We start from the raw sequence: 25489 nt of genomic DNA, 5'->3' as shown, positions 1-25489 counted from the left end.
GAAAACTTTATCAAATTAAAAAACGTTGTAAAAATTAAACACTTTTTAGGAGGTTGAGAAGACAAGTTACAGACTGGAAGTAAATATGTGCAAACCATGTATTTGACAGAAGACTAGTATTAAGAATATAAACTGTCTTTAAATGGAACCTAATCAACAAAACAAACAAACAAACAAACAAACAAACAAACAAACTATAACCAGAGAGACTGAAATGAACAATCTGACAGTAACCGAAGGGGAGGTGGAAGGGGACAACAGGGAGAGAGGGGGGGGAAAAGATTTCAGGAACAACTATAAAGGGCGCATGGACAAAACCAAGTGGGGGTGGGATTAGGGGAGGGAGGTGAGGAGGCTGGAGTGGGGAGGAGTGGTGGGGAGTAAATGCAGACAACTGTACTTGAACAACAATAAAATAATTTAAACAATAAAAAGTGAGAAAACTGAACCGAGAAAAAAAGAATATAAACTTTAAAAAACTCTATAGTAAAACAATAAATCTAATAGAAAATAGACAAAAAGCATGAAGTAATATATCCTCAGAAAGGATACCAGAGATATGAAATAAGTACATGAGAAGAAATTTGGCATCTATTCATTATTATAGAACAGCAGAATGGCTAAAATGAGACATAGTGGTACCACCAACCTGCGGCAAGGATGTGCAGAAACTGGCTCACTTAAGCCTTGCTGGGGAGAGGGGATGTAAAATGGTACAGCCATGCTGCAAGACAGTTAGGCAGGTTTTTAAAGAAAATGTAACATACTACTACCACGCAACCCAGAAATTGTACTCCTTGGCATTTATCCCAGAGAAAGGAAAACTTATACTTTTATACAAAAAACTGTATATGAATGTCTGTAACAGTTTTGTTCATCATAACCCCAAAATGGAAATCTCGAAGTGTCCATCAGTGAGTGGCTGGTTAAACAATTCATACCGTAAAACATGACTCAGCAGTAAAAATGAGTGAACTATCAATACACTCACCAACCTGGAGGAATATCAAGATCCTTAGGTTGAATGTATTATTTCATTTATATAATCTTGAAATGACAGTTATAGAAATTGTTAATAGATTAATGGCTTCCAGGTTTTCTTAAATTTTATTGTTCAATTTCAGTTTACATTGAATATTATTTTGTGTTAGTTTTGGGTATACAGCATGGTAGTTAAACAATTATATACTTTACAAAACGTCCAGTGAATATTTCCAAGTACACGCTTGGCACCGTACATAGTTAGCACAGTATTATTGGACTATACTCACTACACTGTACTTTATATCCCCTTGACTGTTTTATAACTACCAGTTTGTACTTCTTTGTCCCTTCACCTTTTTCACCCAGTCCTCCAGTAAAGAAGAGGTGGGTAAGAGAGAATTGGGCATGGCTATAAAAAGGCAACATGAAGGATAATTATGGTGATGGAAATGTTCTGTGTCTTGACTCTATCCATGTCATTGTCTTGGTTTTGATCTGGTACTATAGCTTTGCAAGATATTACATCTTGGGGAAAGTGGATAAAGATACACAGGCTCTCTCTGTATTAATATCTCATAACTGCATATGAATCTACAGTGCTCTCAAACAAAAATGCTTAGTTGGAATAGAACCCTCTATTAGGCTTTAGATTAAAGTCCAAAGCCTTCCTGTGGCCCTTTCCAACCATGTTCATTCCCTACTCTTCCCTCACATGCATCGTGCTGTCTGCAGCCACGGGGGTCTCTTACTGTTCATGGACATTCTTGGCAAGCTCTCACTGCAGAGCCTTGACACAGCAGTTCTCCCTTATCCACAGGGGTGCATTCCAACCCCCCATGTGGAAGCCTGCAACCAAACCCTATACATGCTATGTTTTTCCATGTATAAAGTTTTATTTATTAATTAAGCACAGTAGGAGAGTAACAACAAAAATGAATGACAAAAATAGAACAGTTCTAACAGTATACTCTACCAAAAGTTATGTGACTATTCTAGCTCTCTCTCAAAACATCTTATTGTACTTTACTTGTCCTTCTGATGATGATGTGAGATGATACAGTGCCTGCATGATGAAATAAAGTGAGGTACTCAGGACAGCATGCAATTTAAAACTGATGAATTATTTCTGAAAATTTTTATTAAATATTTTTGGACTGCAGGTAACTGAGACCATGGGTAATGAAACCTCGGATAAGGGGGCACTGCTGTCCTTGCCATCCCCTCTGCCAGGAAAGCTCCTCCCTCTGACTCTGCCTAATTGCCCCGATCCTGCTTAAATGTCACCTCGAATGCGCTTTCGAGAGTAGCACCCCTTGACAGTCTATGCCCTCACCTGGATTTATTTTTCTTCTTTCACTAGAAATGGATTTAATGCTTTTTATAATTCCAAATTTCTAGGAACCTTGAATTTCCTATTGTGCCTCTTCCTTTCTATGTGTTCTGTGATTTGGAGCATTTGATTTCAAAAGCAACATGGTGTTACCTCAAAGCATGAAAAGATGGAACTGCCTTATGACCCAGTGATTCCACCTCTGGGAATATATCTGAAAAATTCCAAAACACTAATTCAGAAGAATACATGCATCCCTATGTTCATTGCAGCATTATTTGCAATAGCCAAGATTTGTGAGCAGCTGAAGTACCCATCAGTAGATGAGTGAATATGAAAGCCGTGGTACATTTACACAGTGGAAAATTACTCACTGTAAAAAAGAAGGACATCTTATTCTTGACAACAGCCTGGATAGACCTAGGGAGTATTATTGTAAGTGAAATAAGCCAGTCAGAGAAACACAAGTGCCACATGATTTCACTTATATGTGGAATCTAATGAACAAAATAAACTAACAAGCAAATAGAGACAGACTCATAGACACTGAGAACAGACTATCAGCTGTCAGAGGGGATAGGGGTTGGGGGCCTGGGTGGAAAAGGGAACGGGATTAAGCAGAAACAAAACAAAACAAAACAAAACAAAACAAAACAAAACAAAACAAAACAAAACTCTGTCATAGACACAATAGTATGGTGATTACCAGAGGAAAGGAGGGTTGGGGGAGGTAAAAGAGGGTAAAAGGGGGATAAATGGTGATGGAAGGAGACTGGACTTTGGGTGATGAACACACAATACCATATACAGATAGTGTATTATAAAATTGTACACCTTAAACCATGTCATTTTGTTAACCAATGTTGCCTCAATATATGCATTAAAAAGAAAAAAAAACAATTAAATAAAAAAGAGACCTTAAGAAAAATTCATTCTGTTTTCTTTTTTTCTACTCTTGGCTTTTTACCTGTCGAGGTAGAATTTAAGGATTTTGTAGTACTGCAGATGTGCCATATTCTACTGTGTTCAGCTTATCACCATCTACGGGTATTTCCCCAAGTAACTAAATTTTAAAAAGAGTTAGCCTGGACTCCACATGCCAGGAATCTGCCTCTAAATGACTTATCTCTCCATTCTCTTACAGGTTTTTTAATCAGTCTACAGACTAAAGACATATTTCAAGAGGATCCTTAGAAGTCCTGGACAAGCCTCCCCACATGTGGCAGGTATGTCTTTGTTTAAACATTGAGTGTGCAAGAAATGTAACTTTATTCTTCTGTAGATAAATATAAATTATATTTACATTCTCCATATTTAGATTCTCCCTTTAACCATGTGGCGACATTGTGAGATTGCTAACTTCTAATTGTATGTATGGGGTACCAAGCTTTTGAGGGATGCTATACCTGTTTCTTGGCTAAAAGAAAGAAGCACAATTCAAGGAAATGAAATAAAATACTGCAAATGTCATATTTCTTTATGGCTAAAAAATATTGCCTGTCCTCTTTTGAGTACCTACCATGTGATTTTTAATTTTTATAATAGTCCTGAATCTTTTATGTTGAGAATTTGACATATGAGGAAACCAGACGTCTTTGCTAGAACTGCCATAAACAGGGTGTCTTAAACAACAGACATTTATTGTCTTGCAGTCCTGGAGAACAGACATCTGAAATCGGGGGGTCAAAGGGCTGGTTCCTTCTGAGGGCTGTGAGAACTTGTCCCAGCCCTTCTTTTTGGCTTGTCGATGACATTTTCTCTGAGTCTTTACATCATCTTCTTCTGTGAGTGTCTGTCTCCATCTCCAAATTTCTTTTTTCTTTTTTTTTTTAAGAAGGATGCCATATTGGATTAGGTCTCGCATCGATGGTCTCTTCTTAGCTAATTGTATATGCAATGACCCTATTTTAAAATATTCATTCTGAGATATTGACACTTCAAAAATATGAATTTTGGGAGGATACCTTTCAAATGATAACACCAGGGTTGAAAGAAGCTCACTGGCTTCATTGTCACATAGACCTTGAAATACCATTGCTGGGATTCTGGAGCATAACTGGGTGACTCTTAGGGGCTTGTGTTCTTTCTGCACCACTCACTTCATCTCAGGCAACTTTTGAATGCAATGAAAGGAATGCTGTGTTTCCTTTAAACAACAAGCCAGGCTGGGTGAGGCATGGGTCAGCTTAGGAAAGGAACTCTGACTCAGTTATAGATTGTGCCATTGCATCAGCTCAGACTAACTCTCCTGACACAAAGGAGAAATAGGAACTTGTTTGGGGACAGCTCCAATCTAATACCATTGTGCACCATTAACCCCTCCGCTAGAACTAGTGGTATAGATTATACCAGGAAACACACAGGTCAGAAACTACTAAAATGGTGTCAACTTGAGTTTGGTGGTGTTATTTCTATGTCCTGTGGTTTGCATTTTTGATGCTCTTGACTTGTAGTCATATCTGCATATGCCATATGTATGTGGTCTGCTTCACGTATGGCGTATTTAAACAGTGTGTTGTAAAACAACATTTTTAAATCATGCAAAAGAAAAAGGGGAAATTCTCTGCTATAAAGTTTCTGCAAGCATTTACTGGATAATGATAATGATAGCTCTACTAAAAAAAAAGAATAATATATATTCAACTTCCATGAGGATTGTGTTTAGGAGAATTATCAGATTATTTTGGATATTTTCCCTTTTAAAACAATTTTTATTGCATCCTAGTGGGAGATCAAAATTACAAGTGATTCAGAAAAGTGGATTTGTGTACATGAACATAATTTGAGTCTTATGGTATTCATCTGTTTTATTCCAGATGGCAAAAAAATTATTATTTTTTCAGTTAGTGCCTGAAATATATACCTACAGAAATAAGTCCATTACAAGATTGTTTTTTTGCCAAAATTCTAATAGATGCACACTTACCAAGAAATATGTATACTGAGAAATATTTAAGAAAAATACACTTTAATGAAGCTGCACTAATGATATTTATTTACCTAATTGTGTACAGGGATCTAAACATAATACCAAGTACTGTAGACTGTTGGCAATGTAAATAAGCCTAGCACAGGTGTGCAGAGTTTTGAGAATTAGATACCAGATCTAATGAAAATCAGAGTAAGCCTCAAAGAAATATTTTATTGTAAATTAGATTTCCCATTATAAACAAATATAGCCACATAACAAAAAATGTTTTTAAACAAGAGTAAAAAGTTGCTAACAAAACCAACAAGTAAAAGCAGTAAAACTAACCTTTTGGTATGTTTTTCTCTCCTCCTTTTTTATTCATTTGTTCAGTTGAGGATTTCTGAGCACTTACTTATTGCAGACACTTGGGAAATAAGGAGGGCTAGGACAAGGTTTCTGCCCTGAAGGAACTTTTAAACGATCGGGGAGATAGACAGTGAATGAGTTCCTGTAATAGGTGATGAGTGCAGTACCAGAGGCCTGTGAGCCAAAGAGCTTGCTGTCAACTCTCATTAGGTCTGGGAAAGCTTTATTAGGTAAGTTGAGATAGAAATACGTGAAGAAATCTGTTAGGCAGAAAAGAGAAGAAAATACATTTTAGTTTGAGGAGAGAACATCTGCTAAGGTATGGGAGGATTGAAATAGCATCATATGGGAACTGTAAATAATGTAACATGTCTGTGAGGACAGAAAATGAGGTTGGAGTAGTAGGTGGAGGTGATATCATGGAAGGATTAGTGCCAATTATCCTACTGGCAAGAAAGTTTTCAAGTAGGGAAGGAATATGTTTAGAATTTTATTTTGGAAAAATTAATCTTAAGCAATATGATTGGCTGGATGGCTTAGAAATTAGAGACTTTAGGAACTAAGGTTTCTTTTGGTAAGGAGACAGATAGATGATTGATAGATAGATAGATAGATAGATAGATAGATATCTGGTTATCTATCTCTAATATATATGTACCAAGAAGCTATAATAAAGGTTAAATAAATGATGCTTGGCTTGCATCAGCCTCTAACAGTATTTGATAGGGACTCTAAAATGTGTTCTCATGGTCATTTGCTTTTATAAAATTTGAAAAAAGTGTAAGTCATTAACTGCAATCAGCTGTGAGTACCTTTTCTTTCTATACTACTATCTCTCTGTTATGTTTCTCTCAATGTTGGCAATGGTGACAAATTTTGGATTTGCGGTTTTATATTCTTTTTCTTTGAAAGGACCCCTAAGTTGCATTAGCTTAGGCCTCACTTTGCAGATCCATCCCCAAGATGATATTGTGACAATCCAGAAGAGAAATGACAAGTTCTTAAACCAAGATAGTAACTGTAGAGCTGAAAAAAAATGTGGAAGACTAAGGGGGAGGAATTATTGGCTGTGCTGTTGTGAGGGGAAGGATAGTTCCAAGATTTCTTGTTCCGACAGCTTGGTGAATGGAGGGCTAATAACAGAAAAAAAAGTGGCAGGGGCAGGTCACTATTGTAACTAACAGTTTATTGAACATCTTTGTGTGTATGTTTCATATTTTTGAATTTACAAAAGTGGATTTACTGTATCACAGTGTATACGTATTTTAATGGATTTTGCTATCTGTAACCAAATTGCTTTCCAGGTAGATTATGCCATAAAACACTGCTACAGGAGGGCATACAGAAGATCCAGAGACACATGAAGAGATGCTCAATATCACTAGCTATCAGAGAGATGCAAATCAAAACCATAATGAGATACCACTTTATAGCAGTCAGAATGGCTATCATAAACAAAACAGCCAACAACAAATGTTGGACAGGTTGTGGGGAAAAGGGGACCTTAGTTCACTGTTGGTGGGATTGCAGACTGGTACAACCATTATGGAAAACAGTATGGAATTTTCTCAGAAAAATAAAAATTAACCTGCCTTTTGATCCAGCAATTCCACTGCCAGGATTATATCCTAAGAACCCCAAAACATCAATTTCAAAGAACCTATGCACCACAATGTTGATAGCAGCACAGTTCACAATAGCCAAGAGCTGGAAGCAACCTAGGTGCCCGTCAGTAAATGAGTGGATCAAAAAATTGTGGTACATATACACAATGGAATTCTATGCAGCAGAGAGAAAGAAGGAGCTACTACCCTTTGCAACAGCATGGATAGAACTGGAAGGCATTATGCTGAGTGAAATAAGCCAGGTGGTGAAAGACAAATACCATATGATCTCACCTTTAACAGGAAGCCAAACAACAAAACAGACAAGCAAGCAAAATAAAAACAAAGACACTGAAACAGAGAACAAGGGGACAGCGACCAGAGGGGAGGGGGAGGGAATTTAAGGGGAAAAATGGGAGGGATTTAGAGAAACAAGTATAAAGGACACATGGACAACAACTAAGGGGGGTGGAAATGGGAGGGAGGTGGGGTGCATGGGGCAGGGTGGGCTGGGATGGGAGAAATAAACAGAAAACTGTACTTGAAAAATAACTAAATAAAAATTTAAAAAAACACTGCTACAATTAATTTATAAATGAGTTCTCTTGTCTACTTCCACTAGCATTGGGCATTATAATTTTTAAACTAAATTATTGGGCAAAACCGGTACCTCCTTTTCATTTTATTACTCTCGTGGTAATGATTGAGGAAGCATTAGAAGATAGTTGTAAATCTTTTTTGTAAGTAGTTATGTCATGCAGTCCAAATGTATGCATATATACATATATTATAAAAGCTAGAAATAGGTGGAGCTAAGACCATTTTTTAGATTAGATAGTTTTAGGCCAAGTATTAGCAATTTTGGTTCTGATAAAGACCAGATATAAATATTCAGGCTTTCAAGGCTAGGAGATAAAACTGAGGCTTTGTGTAAAATTACTTTAAGAGAGAAAATTTTTTTCCACAAAATTTTTATTGACATAGTTCAAAATGTAATACTAATAATTGAGTAAATTTGTCATTTGTCATAATAGAAGTCTAATAATGAGAAACATTGAATTCTTTTTGTGGGGGAGACATTTCACTTAATTGTAGTTCAAAGTTAATGTTCTGTGTCCTCAAAGTGATTGTAAATGTTAATTCATTAAGCCGTTCCTATTTCACAAGCCATGAGCTGGATCTGGATTACAGGACATACTGTGCCAACCTGTGTTTTTGACAATGACATTTAAAAGTCATTTTTTTCATTAGGCTTTGTTAAGTGTTTTATTGGATAATAAGTTTCAGTTCTCCTGTATACTTTATTTTAACCCCTGGTAGTTACAGCAAAATGCATGTGCCCGTGTGTGTGGTGTGTGTGGGGTTCATGGGTGGCTTTACTTTCCATTGCCAATGGTATTTTGGGATAGAGCTGGGGTAACAACACTATTGCAATAAAGCATTTTGTCTATTTGAATTAATAGACCAGAGAAGTGAAACAGGAAACTAGACTTGGCAGGTCCAAATTTGGTCTGTTGGGGTACGTATTGGAATGACTTTGAATATTCCCTGTTGTTGACTTTGAGTTGGCTATAATTGGTTCTGTTCATTAACATCTGTTTCTACAAACTTTGGGAGGTTTGTGCTTTGGTTATAGCTTTGCTGTTGCTCAGCAACACTTCAAAATGTCTTAATTCTTCCTTAACCTTCCCTCTCAAACTTACAAACTCTATTTTATAATAATTCACATTTCATTTGCAAGGCCACCCAGTTCCTATGGTTTCCAGAAAGAAGAGAAGGAGGAACAGGGAAAATAAACAAAATGGAAAGATATGGACATTTAAAAAGCTAATAAACATGGCATGTCACCTGCTTGGGAGACTGGGCCATATGTGTTGGAAGTTTCAACTGGAATTTGATTCCTAAATCCAAGACCAATTTTTTCTTTACACTCTTACTGAATGATTTGGGAAGTCTATTATAACTTGGATAAATTCAGCTACTTTCATGAGTATGCTGAATTATGGGTTAGGTTTCTTTTTTTTAATGCTTATTCCATCTTTAATATAAAATTGTAAACATCTATTCGCACAAAGCACGTGCGTATAACAACAGTCCCAGCATGCTTTTGTGTCATGGCCGGATTTCCTGAGAGCTGACAGTTCGATGGAAAGTTTTTAGTCAGTATGGCACAAAGAATTGGTGTCTTTCTAATGCATAATCAAATGCAATTCAAATGAATACACTAAATATAAAACCTTACTTCAAAAATATAAAAAATTTCTTACATTACTGGTATGTAGAATATTTGACTTAATATTTTGTTTAGTTGACAAATAGGCTATACCTATGTATACAACAAACATAGCTATATGTCATTTTTAGAGATAATGTGCTATGAGATTGTGATTTCTGGCTGAGAGATGTCACAGGAGAAAATTCCCTCAAAAATAACTTTGGAATTCCTTTCTTCTCTCATTTATTTCCGTGGGTCTTTGGAAAATGCACACTTCCATAGTTCTTCTGCCAGTGGCTAACTCAGACTGCCCTTTTCAACCATTATCTTGGCTTTATTTAGCTGCTAAAATGTATGGCAATTAAAAAAATGTTTAATTTTACCTGTTGTTTATACTTCAGATACTGAAGTTCTGTTTTTTCCTTTTTAGAAAATTAGTACTAACAGTTTTCTAATTTCAAGACCAGAGTTTGCTCCAAACATCATTCTTTTTTCTTTTTCACTGAATTCTTCAATTATTGTGAATTACCATTTGGAATCACTGTATCTTAAAAGAAATTATTTTAATAGATACTGATAAGCATGATTATTGACAAATATCTGATATTTGTTATTAAAAATTCTTCAACTAGCAAAGTAGTAAATCATTTCATCCGAGGTAAAAGGAAGTTTTAGGACCCTTCTCTCTTTCCCAGGTTTGGGGAGAAGCTGTAGGTAATATATTCAATTGATCACATACTTTGTAAAATTTGCAAAGTGAGCTATTTAAAAAAAATTAATTGCAATCATGTATGACCACTGCCTCTACCTCAACCTTTCCCCATTCCTTTTCTGTTTTGCGCTGGCTTTGGAGAAGCTATAGGTTTGTTTTGGTGTGTATGGGGGAGATATTCTACCAAAGGGGGAATCAAACTGGGGATATGGTGATTTTAAATTAAGTGGGTGATATAGTTGTGTTGCTTGCAGACACTCGTATGTATAGCAATCTATTGATGGCTTTGCACTTTGCCAGTTCACTAGAGCACTGTGACACATGGGTGGGGAACCAGAGGCCATAATGTCCTATGGACACATTCGCCAGATACCTGATACCTGTAGAGAGGTGTGATCGGAGAGCTAATTAATATGAACAGTATGCTTTTCCTCAGATTTTGTGATGTTTGTGATATATCACAGAGTTTTAAAGTAGTAATTTATTGGATTTTTTCCCTGTGAGTAAATATTTACTTTCATGTTAAATTAGAAATGTTTTTATTCTAATAGTACATAAGCTTTGGGTTTCCACAAAATCTGGACCCACAGAAGTAATACTTATTAAATATTTAGATATTTTTCAAGGTAAAAGTCATTGTTAACTTAGCATAGAGCCTCATATATAATTGTCACTTGTTATGTGTTTGGAATTGAATGCATTTCCATAACAATATTTGTATGGACATTAATAATATTTGTAAGCTGTAGCTAAGAAGAGTTACCACCTTCTCAGGGTCTTGAGGTGATGAAATCATTTATTCTACGAAGCATTTTCTTATGGGTGAAAAGCTGCTAAAAGTCCTTCATTTAACCATAGATTTGATATATGGAACTATTATTCGCTTTATCATTTACCTGAACTACCTATTCTGGTTTAACTTGTCCAAGTGGGGGGTGAAAAAGGAAGGAAGAAGGAAGAAGACAGGGAGGGGGAGGAGGAAGGGAGGGAAAGAGAAAGCCTCGTAAGTCAGAACAACTTCTGGTCAAAATGGACTCGAATGTTGCAGTGGTAGAGGACAGTCTGCGCAGGTGCCTCCAGTTCTGAAACATGGTCAGGACGCAGCGAGTCATTGGCACCCCTAGGAAGGTAATTGCAAAGTCTTGTTAAGGTTCTCTTCTCTGTACATAAGTCCTTTCAAGTGGAAATTTTCAAACAAAATTTGGTGTAACTAGTATATTTGCTTTAGTGTGTACCTACCTGTGTTTTAAATAACTCATCACAGGGCAGCACTTACAATGCTTCAAGGAATGAAGCCCAACATCTTCCTTCGGTAAATACATTTTACATTTCACATTTTAACTACCAGGACAAAAACACTCTGTTGCAAGCATCTCTGTGCTTACCTATCTTCCACTTGAACCTGGAGATTTAAACCTAATTTGCATACATGCAGACAAACCCTTTTTAAATGATCTGTTTAGGCTTACAAATGAACAGGAGTTCACAAAGATGCATTCAGGGATGACCGTTCCTACAGCGTTCACCTGATTGCTTTGAGGAGTGTGGATGGATGACTTGGAAAATGTTAGCTGGAGGAAGCCTGAGTGTAGATGTGTGACTGAGTGGGGGCTGCTGCTGGGCCGGCACCAGCAGGGTTAACCAGCCTTGCCAGCATGAACAATGGAAACAGGGCAGCTCTAAATGAAATGAGCTGAATATTTCATTCGGCCACTCAGCTGCCTGCTCCAATTGCCTCTTTTACTAAAATAAGAGCTTAATCTAAAGTGACAACAACATCAGTTTCTGTGTGCTCCAGTCACACTGAACATGATTTCCTTAACATAAACACTATTTACATGGACCGTCTGGATATAGCAGGGAATCAGGAGCGTGCCCAGCTAAGACACAGGGTACAATGAAGGACGGGGAGCAGGCAGCTGAGAATTAACATCAGCAAATGAAAGCCTGACCCTCAGAGGGCATGTTCCTGATACGTTTTAAAATGAGAGAGCATTGCACCAGTAACCTTAGCCTTTGTAAAGACTATGCCATTTAAAATAAAATAGCACCTTTTCAGTTTAGACACTTAACCAAATGCATTATGTCTGACCCATTTTCTAACTTACATGACACAAGAGGATGGATCCCTAGCTGCAATTATTAGAATCTTTCAAACGATTGCAACCAATAACCTGCCTCTCCAGACTTCTTCTCATAGCAGTCTGCACTTCTTTGAGATAAAGAGGGCATTTCGTTCAGTGTGGCAGGCCAGACAGAGACATCAGGGGAGTGGGAGAGAAGATGTGACACTTGAACTGAAGGCTTTGATGTCAGTGCTTGTGGTACCCAGGAAATCCCTGTTTGAAAGCCGTTTTCAGCTTGAGAGTTCTGGAAGATTAGAAGCAGAAGTGTGTCAAGGCATCAGCCTGTCAGAGTCCACAAAATGACAAAAGTTACTTATTTTCAGTGCCCCAGAATAGTTAATGAGGGAGATAGCAATCCTAAATATGCATGATTGATGGTTTATTTGCACAAGGAGGATGCTATAGTATTATTTTCAGTATGCTAATCACCTGCTGTGGACTTTCAGGGTCATGAAATGCAGAAATATTGAACTTAATCCTATTAGAATTATTGAAAGTTAATGGGGTTTAGTGGTTTTTTCCCCCCAGTAGCTTCATAGTTAAGGAAAGTAAGGCACAGAGAAGTTGCTCAGACATCTTGAAGTCACGCAGCAAATCAGGGAGCAATGGGAAAAGATTTTTTTGCCAATTATTTCTACTTTCTTCAAGTCACCATTAATTATCTCATTTCTGAAATGGCTCTTCTGTTAAAATTTCCCTTGATCGAGCTTTTAGAGAGTCAATACCCAGCACTGATTTGTGGCTTCTAGGCTCCGAAGGCCGGCGGCTGCTGACAAAATGGTAGCTCTTTTTAAAATTTAGCTCTGTGTTATGTGGTCTCTTCTTCCAGGCTCTGGGCCTGAGCGAATGCCCCTGCAGTTCCCCCTGCCCATCCCCCGTGTTGGTACATCTTAGATAAAGCTCTTGTTCACTGAAGGAGAAAGAGACTGAACTTTTAAAATCAGCTTCTTCTTTTAAAAAAGGTATAATGAGTGACAGGGGAAAAATGAGAGAATCATCAATATTTAGCTGCTGTTAATAGAATAATCATTAATCAACAGGCTTTTATTGAGAATCTATGAGATCATCAAGCATTATGTTAGGGAAGAGAAAATTATTTCTGACCTCTTACAGCCCACCATCTTGTGAAATGGTTTATCATAATCTAAAAAAATGTGTAGATTTCTGCAGAAAGCCAATAAGGATATTATAATTGTGAAAAATTAAAATACTTTTATTGTTTGAATTAATGTCCTTCTACTCTTTTCATGTTTATTTTTTTAAGATTTCATTTATTTATTTTCAGAGAGAGGGGAAGAAAGGGAGAAAGGGAGAGAAACATCAGTGTGTGGTTGCCTCTCGCTAGCTCCCTGCTGGGGACCTGGCCCACAACCCAGGCATGTGCCCTGCCTGGGAATCAAACTGATGACCCTTTAGTTCTCAGACCCATGCTCAATCCACTGAGCTACACCAGCCAGGGCTCATCTTCATTTTTAACTTAAGGGAAATAAATGAACAAAAGAACACCCTACTGCTCACCACTTACGAAGCATTGATCAGCTCTTTCAAGAATTATTCTAGAGATGCACCCCAAAAGAATTATACCTGTTTTCTCATAATCTAATGGGAATGCAGACAATTGTACAAATATTAATTGTACAACTTGGTGAGTGCCTTAATAAGACACGAACCAAGTGCTTGAGAGCAGAGGAGAGGTGAGAATAACCACACCTGCTCTGTGAGACCTCTTCAGAGGACAAGGACCTTGACATCTACCCCCAATAGCAGCAGGCTTTTCAGCTTGGTCTGGACAACCAACAAATGTCAGCCTGGAATGTTCCCTGGAAAGGGGACCTTACATATTAGTGTTGGGAGTCAGCCTCTGCACAGATATTGAAATAGTAAAATTTGTTGAAGGCACATGGGAGGTTAATCTGTGACTGACACTTCTCTGTCTTATGTTTTGGCTTCCCTCAGCTATGATAAGGTTCATGATTTACCTTCTCATTTTATTTGTTGGGTGAGTATAGGCTGGCCTTCTCTTGGGATGCCTCTACTGCTTTGTTGGCTCTTAGCACGAAGAGGCATGAATAGCCAGAGAGAGATGCAGGATTGATCTCGGTGGAAGTGATACAGTCCACTTTGAAGAAATTCAGGGCTCTAATGAGAAAATGCCTGACGTAGACCCAGGTAGTTTACAGTGCCTTCCATTTTCTTTCAGTCACCTTTCCCCTGATTAATTAATAGTGGTCAGATTTTCAGTTCTGAGATACTCTTGTGTATCATTAACTTAGCCGCTCACAGTTTTATGTGTCCCCAATGTAGGATGCTGTAAGAACATTTTGCCATCCTTATCTTCATGTGGGTGCACATAGGCCATTCCTGTAAAATTATTCATAAAACCCTTTCTTTCCTCCGTAAATGTTTTCATTTTAAACTTTTAAAGAAAGATGTATTTGTTATGTCATATATGTAGTATTTGGTCTTTGTCTCCGAAGCATGAAATTTCTTTTGCACTAAAATAGAAGACAGTCTATTGTGTCATATTTTTAATGAATAGAAGGGTCTTGCCATTTTTTTAATATAATTTCCACACTGAGTACTAGTTTTCATAAAAAGGACCATATTTTAAAGTATAATCCTGATATAAGATTATATGTCATTAAGTTTCTGCTTAGTAAGTTAATGTTTTATTTGAAGTTTTACATAGTTATATGTGCACAAGAATTAACGTTTCACATCTCATCATTCAAACATCTAGTTGTTGGGGGAGGAATGAGGGTGAGAGGTAGACTCGTATCGGGTGGCCCTTAAGCTGTTTATCCCCCAAGTCCTTTTATTGTCTCCCACCCTGATTGGCCTGTAACTGCATGCCATCCAAAAGCCCAAAGCCCATAAAGTCAGTGTCGTGGTTTTGTAGCAGCTATTGCTGCAGAAGGTGAATGCCTTGCCGATATTGATGAGCTTGCTAATTTGTTTAGTAGACAGAATTTAGAATGGGGAACAGGATTTGTCTGCTAGCTGTCATCATCCATCAGCCCCAGGCTACCCCAGGCACTGGGTTTGCTTTTGGCCAGATTCTAATTTTGCTTTATTTCCCTTTAGTTTCAGTCCACTTTATTCATTTATTATAATTTGGAAAATGGTGGTTGAGATAGGGAAAAAATGCCATTGCCTCACACTTGAGATTGAGGGCTCTCGTATACTTCTGTCTGGATGTCGGAGGATTCGGGCTAGACGTGTTGGTCTGTTGATTGCCGTGGTTAGTGAATGAAGACTGTGCTCTCACATACGGGGCCTAAAGCACAGTGTGACCAGAGAAGACTTGCCACAGTTGCTCCCAGTCCTACATGTTTCTCTCTGTCTCCACCAAGGTCAGAATTTATATTATTAGACCTATTCCTTTGGGGAATCACATTCAGTTCACTTAAAATTATTTTTTAAGCATTTGCTTTGTGTTATTTATCATAGATGCTGGAAATATATTGGTGAACAAGACAGAGAAAGCTGGTTCTCTGAAAATGCTTCGATTTTAAGGGTGAAGATAGAAATAAGAAAATATTCCATACTTCATGGCAGTGATAAATCAAATGAAGGAAATAAGGTAGAGTTAAGGGGTAGAGTTGGAAGTTCTATTTTGGATAAAGAGGCCAGGGAAAGTTCCCTGAGGAGATGACCTCTGAGACATGAGTGATGACAAGTCCTGTGAAAATCTATGAGGAGACTTGAGGGAGAAGAAATGGTAAAGGCAGTGGCCCAGAAGAGGCAATGAGTGTGTTAAGTTCCAGGAACATCAAAAAAGCCAGTGAAGTTAAAGCAGGTGTTGGGGGTAAGGGTGGGAAGGATCATTAAGAAGATGAAATTGGACAGGAAGGCAGGGTTGGGTCATTGGATTTTATCCTAAGGATGATGGGTAGCTGGTTGTTTTTGCATCAGATGAACATTTTTTAAATGATCAGATGAACATTTTGGAAAGCTTGCTTTGGCTACTCCGTGGAGAGTAGACTGTAGGGAAAAAAGTGGAAGCGGGGATGTCAGTGGGGAGACCATTACAGTTATTCAGTGACAGGTGATTCTGGCTTGTTCTAGAGTGACAATAGTGAAATGGAAAGAAGTAGTGAAAGTTTCATGAAATTATGAAAAGCTGTAGTTGATGGTTTGAACATGGACAGGTATGGAAAGGAGAACAATCAAGGGTGATATTTAGATGTTTTGATTTTGACTACTGATGGTCAAAATGCCCATAATTAACCTGTAAACTTGGGGAAGGATATAGGGTGGAGTACGGTGGTTCCTAACTAGATGTTTTTGAAGACTCCTTGTTGGTAAAATTGAAACAGCATGTAGAAGAAGTAAAATGCCAGAAGACTCAAGATAAGCAGAATGTTACCCTGAATTTAAAATGGGAGAAAAGCTTATATTTTAAAAATGCTATGTGTTAGGGTTTTGGTAAAATCCCAGGTTCCACTATTATATAGTTTGTTTCTGAGCACTTAGAAGGATAACAATGTTCATCAGAGGCCAGTATGAGTTCTCTGAGGTCCAGTAGAGTTACCCTTTTATCAGATATCATTTATAAAGTATAGTTTTATGTCATGAAGTTCTGAGCAGTTAAGAAGGAAATTGGTTTGTTTGACAGTGTGGTTATATAGACTAACAGCTGAAGAACCATGTCTAAAGGGTATAGATTAGTATATGGTTATCAACCTGAAAAGAGGTCTGTAGTCAGGTGCCATCTGTTCTGTTCACTGTTTTTTTTTCTCTGTATTGTTTTTATTAAGAGTTTTGATGAAGGAAGAAAGAAAGAAAGGAAATTAACACTGTTCTGGCAAGGATATAATTGGTACTTTAATCCATTTTATCCCATTTGGTGCTCAGGAAGTCAGTAATAGGTTCGATGTTGGCCAAAACTTAATGAGATGTAACTTAATATTGTTAAAGTAATTCTATCTGTCTATTACAGGTAGGGGATATCTGAATTGATAGTCCATTGTCAAGATAGTGTGGTTGATTTTATGTTTCATGTAAGCCAACAGTAGGATATAACTGCTTAAACAAAGGGTAGTTGCCTTTAATAGCATTAGTAGAAGAAATGTAGTATCTATAACCAATGGCATAATTGCCTGGTAAAATATACATTTGTCAGTTTACAATGTCACTTATGGGTAAAATAATTTGAAGGAAATTGATAATTTAGTGTTTAAGGCTATTGAACTAGAGGAGTAAACAATCTAAAAATGAACAGTTCATAAAAGAAGAATTATTTAGTCTGAAAAGAGAAATGTGGGGAGATTTTCAAAACAATCTTCAAGAATATGAATGAGTATTAGCCTTCGAGTCAGTCAGGGTCTGGTGAGAAACAGTTGATGGACTTAAGTGAAATGATGGAGAAGACTACATTGTAGGGAGTAGTTTTAAGTATATTAACAGGGCTAAAAATACCAAGACCACAGTAAGTTATCACTTTACAATCACTAGAATGCCTACAATAAAAAGGCGTAATAACAAGTGTTGGTGAGAATATGGAGAAATTAGAACCCTGGTATTCTATTACTGGGAATGGAAAATGGGCTACTGTCTGGGAAAAAGTCTGGCAGGGCCTCAGAATGTTAAACCACAAGTTACTGTGTGACCAGCAACTCCATTGCTAGCTTTATTCCAGAGAAATGAAAATATATGCCCACACAAACACTTGTGCACAGTGTTCATAGCAGAATTATCCATAATAGCCAAATAGTAGGCAAACCTAAATATCTATCATCTGATGAATAGATAAATAAAATATGGCATATACATACAATAGAATGTAATTTGGCAGTGAGAAGAAATGGAGTATTGATATACAGTGCAATGCTAATAACATAGATGGGCCTTGAAAAATTATTTAAAGTGACAAAAGCCAGTCACAAGAGTGCAGATATTGTATAATTCCATTTATATGAAATGTTTGGGTAGGTGACCCCACAAAGACAGAAAGTGGATTAGTGGCTGCCTAGTGCTGAGGGTTTGCTGATGGGATGGGGTTTCTTTTCATAGTGATGAAAATGTTCCAAAATTGAGCATAGTGATGGTTGTACAACTTTATGAATATATTGAAAACCAATTGATATTACACTTTAAATGGTTGATTGTATGGTTTGTGAATTATATCTCATTAAAGCTGTTATCAAAGAGAACCATCAAGAGTGGGTATGGTACTCTGGGGATAATAATCGTTGGGAGTTGTCATTATGCTTAAGCCTGAAGGGACTGGGAGGGAGCTGTACAGAACATTCTACTTATCTGGAGAGACACTGCCCGACTCATATTCGTCTGCAAGGAGGGGGCTGCAGAAATAGGTATCTTGACCTCACTCTTCTCTTTCTCTCCAATATTCTGCTGATGCCTCCTATTTAAAGACCCAATCATGAGCTTGGGAGCTAGGGAGTCTCTTAATCTGATTCATAGAAGTCAGCATCCTGGGGCACAGAGAGAGGCAAAAGGTGGAGCCTGCACCTGGTTGTGAAAATGCAAATGATTCTGTGCATATCCAGAACTGAGACCAGTAAAGGAAAATTAAAATGGAATGCATTGCCTCAAAGTGAAGTAAAACTTGGTCACTGGAAATAGAGTTGTACTGAATCTAAGATGATGCTAGTGAAATTATATAGAGGATTCCAGTTTGAAGTGAAATATTAAATTAATTACCTCTGAAATTTCCCTTTGTAACTCCGAGTTTTTACCTCTAAGCGTGGGCATATTGGCACCAGCAATATTATCATTTGGCCAGCTGTAATGTTGGAAGTTCAAGGTTTGGCCATTGGCTAATAGAACATAGAGTAGATACATTTTGATGAGAGTGAGAAATCAAAGGGAATAATGTAAGTATGGGGTAGTCACGTTAAGTTCAACTCCACTGAACAAATACATTGGATTCTAATGTGGCCAGAGACAGTTTGCGGAGAGAACTGGCAGAAGAAAAATAGAGAAACTTGTCATTGTAGAAGATGTAGGATTTGGAGAAGTAAAATTGCCTACTTAAGAATTTTACTGATTATGTATATTAGCCCCACTTTCCTTTTTAGATTTAAATGACAGTGATGAGATGATACTTCTATATTCCCCATAAGAAAATTATAGTTGGCTTTTTTGATGCATATAAGATGTCAAGGAAGCGTGAGTGTCTTCTCTTCTGCAGGACCCCTTCTGGATTTGTAGGGGGAGGGATAGATCCTCCGTGGAACCCACCTCTGATTCTCTGCTACACCCAGAATGGGTGCTATATGTCACTCTTCACCTCATTGTGAAGTCATTGTCTACAGGGTTGGGTTGAATGCGTGAGAAGAGAGTGGAAGGTCACTTAAGTGATCATGTTAATGGAGATGCTGTATTCAGCAACCACATCATTTGCAGGCTACTTATGTTGATGACTTTAGAGAAGTTATTTGATGCATTTTATGGTTTTCTAAAATTGGTGCTTTTACTTTGTGCCATGTTTTATATCTACTACATTAAATATATAGCAGTATAATCATTTACATGGTCCACTGCCAAAAATACAGAAATGAAGATGCTCATTTACAACTGTGGACAATATCCAAATAAACCACCGATATGCCCTGCCAACTTAAATAGATGTAGGATTTGGAAGAATTAGTCAAGATTGTGGAAGTATGTTTTTCTATTTATTTCATTTCTGGACATCCTTATATAGCTTATAGATACTTGGTTAGATATTTTTGTGTTTTTAGAAATTACATTGTTTTTTATCTCCCTACAGTATTTTATACAGTAAATTTTACTATTTACTAAAGGCCAATAGTTTTAGATTACTTTTATTTGTACAAGTACTCTTTTAACTTTTATCAAATTGCAACTCCGACTATTGTCAATTCACTGTAATGAATGGCATTTCACTTGTATAGGACATTATATTTGGTATACATTATTTGATATAGGATTATTGTCCAGATACGCATTTCCTAGTTACATGACAAGTACCCATGAGTGCCTCCCATTCTATGTGTTTACATATGTTACTCTACTCTTCACTGTTGTTTTTTGGTTTCACGACAAGAAAAAATTTCTCTATTTACAAGTGTTTTACACGAGACATCTAACTATAGTGTAAGAAATGTTTATGAATAAATTAGGGTTAATATTAGAATTAAGTGATTTAATACATATAGAATAATACACAGGGCTTGGTATGTAGTATCACAGATGTCATACAGAAGGCTTAACACACTGTAGGGCTTAATAAAAAGAGTTGTGGTGATTGTCATGATGGTTTGATGACTGTAAAGTGGTCTACAATTACCAAAGTCAATTTTATAGGATGATTTGGGGGAATGTCAGGTAATTTAGTGGAAATTTTAAAACATTTAATCTTTTAAATTTATTTTTAAAGTCCCACATAAATCTTAAAGATAAAACATGAAAATTAACATGAGGTCTCATCAATAGACTCTCGGAAGCACGAGTGGAAGTCTCCTTGCCATTCCTAGAAAGATGGGAGACATGCATATCCAGGGATGGTGCTTCATGCTTGCTCTGCTGGATTGTCTAAACTCTACTTATATATCAAGGCAGACCACAGAACCTAGGCTATTACTTTAACATGTATTACATGCATTGACAGCATGAATTTTGCTGCCTATGATTTATCAGTATATGATGAGCTTTAAGAAATTGTCTCTATTAAAACCAAATGGCTGCACATCAAGGAATGCTCAATGTCACTAATCATTAGAGAAGTGCAAATTAAACCACAATGAGATATCATCTCACACTTGTCAGATTGGCTATCTTCAATAAATCAACCAACAACAAGTGCTGGAAAGGATGTGGAGAAAGGGGAGCTCAATTTCACTGTTGGTGGGAATGCAGACTGGTGCAGCCACTGTGGAAAGCAGTATGGAGATACCTCAAAAAATTAAAAATGAAATCTGCCTTTTAATCCAGCTACACCACTTCTGGGAATGTAACTAAAGAAATCCAAAACACTAATTTGAAAGAACATAAGCATCCCTATGTTCATTGCAGCATTATTTGCAATCTCCAAGATATGGAAGCAGCCCAAGTGTCCATCAGTAGATGGGTGGATAAGATGACTATGAGACATTTATACAATGGAATACTACTTGGATGTAAAAAAGAAGAAAATTTTACCCTTTGCAACATCATGGATAACTCTTGACAGTATTATGCTAAGTGAAGTAAACCAGTTAGAGGAAGACAAATATCATATGATTTACTCATATATGGAATCTAATGAACAAATTGAACTAACAAGGGAAAGGGGGGCAGTCTCATAGATGGAGAACAGGCTGACAGCCCGGAGTGGGGGTGAGGTTAAGGGGTGGAAGGATTGAGCAAAAAGGAAGAGGGACTCATGGACAACAGTGTGGTGATTGCTAGGGGAGGGAAGTATAAGGAGACTAAATGATAATGGTAAAAAATACATTAAAGATTAAAAAAATACCAAATTGCCATATAAAGATTTATGTACTTTTTACAAGACAGTCATTGAAGACTCTGACAATTCTCTCATGTCTTTTAAATAAAAATTCATTTGAAAACAATTGCTAGTAAGAACTAGGACAAATTTTGAGAACATAAATTTCTTTTGCATTGTAACCACTCTCCTGAACTCCATACACAGAAACCTAAATGGCTATTTGGCAGCTCCACTTAGTGCATATAAGTGAGCTGTGCATGTGCCCCTCACACCTGCCCCTCTGGAAGGGGCAGCTCTTAAAGGAAACTCCATTCTTTAAACTCCCATTGCTCATACCCCAAACCTTTCATCCTAGACTTCTGCTTTCATTTTTACTCTGCAAAACTCTGTCAAGACTACCTTCAGATAATATTTCCAGGATCTAACCACCTGTCCTCATGCCCACTTTTTGTAGTCTGGTGGAAGCTGCTGTCATTTCTGCTTGTGGTGTAGGCTCCTACCTTTGTTCCTCTTCAGTCTGCTTCATATGGCAGCCAGAGAAGCCTTGAAAGTAAACTGGTCAGATTGTCTTTCTCTGTCCTGGACTCTCCATTGGCTTCCTCCCTCAAGGGAGCATTGGTACTATGACCAACAATGCCCTCTCTGACTTCACCTACTACTTCTCTTCCTGTAACTCTGCGTTAATCATACCGCCCATGGCGCTTTCTCTAACATGGTGGACGCTGCCCCTCTTAGGGCCTCTGTACTTTTGCAAGGTCCTGTCCACCTGCAGGGCTCTTGCTCAGACTCTGCTCATTCCTGCACTGCTTCAGGTCTTGACTTGAATGGTCCTTCTCAGTGAAGTCCTTTCTTCTACTCTAATTGCTTCCAGCCCTCCCACAAGCATTTCCTATCATCCTTTGCTTTATTTTTTTCTCCGTAGCACTTTCCTAAGAGAGTATGCCCATTAATTTATCTTTTTTTTCTTTCCTGGTCTCCCTGAGTAGAATATTAGCTGCATGAGGGCAAACAGCTTTGTCTGGTTTGTTTATAGCTCTCTCTCTAGAGCCATAAATAAGCCCTGGCAATAATTCAAAGTTGATTTTGGATGGTGATTTGTATTTATGGCCAAATAGGGCTTAAATAATGTGTATTCTTTTCTTCTTGAATTCCACGTAGGCAGCTTTGGGTTTAAAGTCAAATTCTTATTAAATTATTCTCTCATTCTTATTCTCTCTCAAGCATTTGTCTGCTATGATAACATCTATCACATCCCTATTAATTAATTATAAGTCTTTCGAATTTACTTTTTCAACTTTTAGTTAGACAAAACTAGCAAGTAATCTATAAAGAGGGGCTGTTTTCAAATATGAGACAGATGTTTAAATGCAGACTCTTATACCCAAATGAGATTTTTCAGAAAAATATGCTGTCATTCTATCCACTAGCTTGTAAGTTGGAGTACAAAACTTGAGTATTTAGGAAAAGATTTTGCAGGTGAATCCACACAACCACCCATTAAGAACCGTTGATTTTACAGTCATGTGTATACACACAGTACTTCCAGAAAAGCACGCCTTACACCTCATCCCCTGTCGTATACATTCTCATAGTAATTGCAAGTTCCCTAACTTACAGAAACATCCCAAATGTTTCATTATTAATGCAGGTAACAACCTGCATTAATATTAAAAATAAACATACCTGTTTAATTTTACTTGTTTCCTCTTTATGAAACAAGATGTTTTGGTTACTCGTTTGTTTTAATTTTTTTAGTTTGTTATTGAGTAAAAGTCACCACTTGGTCTCCAGCAGTGCCTGACTTTTTGGTTGTTTGATATGTGCAGACTGACCTCTTGCCATTGGTAGCTGAGTGGGTATCTGTGTACTTGACCCAACAGGTTGTCCCCCAGTGATGCATGCCTTCCATAGGATGCACTGCTCTTGTTGCTTCTGTCGGTGATTTTCTCCTCAGGTGAAAATACGCTAGTGTTAAGGCTGAAGACTGTATTCTCAATGTGTTGCATACCATCCTATAGATGCCCCCTCCCTGCCCTTAGAAGTTTTACTTGTTTCAGACTTTGAGGGAAATGGCGGGGACTTTTCTTTCTGAGTAGCTGCCTATTACTGAAAAACTTAGAAATACAAAACGCTTATCCACGTTTATCTTTACATGGGGGTAAACCATGCAGTTAGTAAACAATTTGATATCATTTTGACCTTAGTCATCAAATTCTTTGATTTTCTTTTGTTTACTCTCTTATGCATCCTGTTTTCCATTTAAAAAAATATGTCGAGAGCATGGGACAATTGAAAACACTTGCCCTTCTTGATAAAAGTTCGGTGAGTCTCAGTTTGGGAATGGGGTTCATCTCTCCCCTCTGTGAGCCAGATGCGTGATAATTTACCAGCGCTGGGATCCAGTGGGTTGAAAATCCTTGTTTTCCCACCAGATGGGTTATTTTAAAATATCACAAAACTTCTGAGGTTATTTACATTACAAATGTGCTTCTTCACACACATCAAGAATTGAGGACCGTGTTTGTGTTTTGACAGTAACTCCTTTATGAAATTATATGTTTCGCAAGCGGGGTAAAATTCGTCATTCTCAAGGGAGCAGGCTTATGAATCTGGATGAGGTCACACCTCTTTAAAGATGCAGTTTGATAATCCGACATCAAAACAAAGGAATTCTGTTAATCCTCTCACAAAAGTGCAAATTGCTAATCAGATCCCTGGGCTGGGCTGGCAGCTCCGTAAACAATGAGCTTGGCAGAAGAGCAACTTTGGGTGAGAAGCTTGGGATACCAACTTTGCCCCTGTGTTAGCCCAGTTGGGTCTGTTGTTTCGAAACAATTACGTGTGTCAAAGGAGGTGGTTCTTGCAGCTATTGTGTTCTCGTGCTTTTCTCCTTCCATGTTAATGACGATGCAAATCAATCTTCCTCTCTTTCATTTCGCTTCGCTGGTGTATAGGCTACTATGCCCCTATATTCTTTTCACTTGGATGCATGTGTCTTTTGAATTTTCATTACACATTCCCCTACAAGCCCAGAGGGTTTTCCTTCCTTCCCATAAATAGTGTGGTGATATTTGAAAAGGAAAGACTAAATCCTAACCCAAGTGAAAAAAGAAGCCTTTTCTGGAAGGTGTAATAGTTAGGATTCTTTTTTTGTAAGTGGTAGAAATCAATTTGAGGCAGTGTGAGAAAAAGCATCTGGAATTTGTTGGGTAAAGGAGTATGGGAAAGGCAAAAAAACCAAACTGGGGAGAGGCAGGAATGTGGATGGATTTCGGGAACAGTTGGACCCTGGGAGCCGTCCTTGGTCAGGGCTTCATGCCTTTCTCTTGTCTCCGTGGCACTTCGGATGTCGATTTGAGTCTTTCTTGCTGTGATAGAGATATATGTCCACGTGGGAGGAAGTAATGCCATTGATGGTAGCACTGAAATGTCACACTCCATGGCTCTTTCCATTCTGCTTAAATAAAACATCTCAGGAAGGACTCAGTGGGCTCCTCTTAGATCAGGTGCTTGTCCTGGACTAACCAATCCTGTGTACATGCATATAACTTCATTTTTGTCAGAGTGTAGAAAGTGCTTGTTTGCCTTACTCTGTCTTCTTAGGATTCAATGGAACATGTAACCAGCCTGGAAAATCCTAAAACCTCATGACTGTGTTAGTATGTAGAATCGTTTTGCATATCTCAACACAGCTCCTCTAACTCTCACTGTGTTTGGCCCTCTTGCCATTTCCAACTTGCACCCCAACATGTCTAAGAGTTCATTTAAAAGTGAAAAATACAACTGCTTTATTCTAACAGGGGTGTTCATTAAGAGAGTGCAC

The 25489-nt window shown here is 37.7% G+C and overlaps 1 protein-coding gene across 6 annotated transcripts in view; it reads left to right on the top strand.

The window, feature by feature from the left end:
* The window catches only part of SOX5 (SRY-box transcription factor 5), a 929786-nt gene that overhangs the window by 141692 nt on the left and 762605 nt on the right, over positions 1-25489 (top strand). For all 6 annotated transcript variants that reach the window (XM_037144816.2, XM_053661997.1, XM_037144815.2 and 3 more), the window contains one exon: positions 3459-3540. The gene's annotated coding sequence lies outside the window, so the exon portion shown is untranslated. The remainder of the gene's footprint in view (positions 1-3458; positions 3541-25489) is intronic.

The sequence above is a fragment of the Artibeus jamaicensis genome, unplaced genomic scaffold, assembly GCF_021234435.1.
Source record: "Artibeus jamaicensis isolate MK-2021 breed Jamaican fruit bat unplaced genomic scaffold, CSHL_Jam_final contig_233, whole genome shotgun sequence".
NCBI lineage: Eukaryota > Metazoa > Chordata > Mammalia > Chiroptera > Phyllostomidae > Artibeus > Artibeus jamaicensis.
Note: the sequence above shows the minus strand (reverse complement) of the source record. Positions and strands in the feature narration are given on the sequence as shown.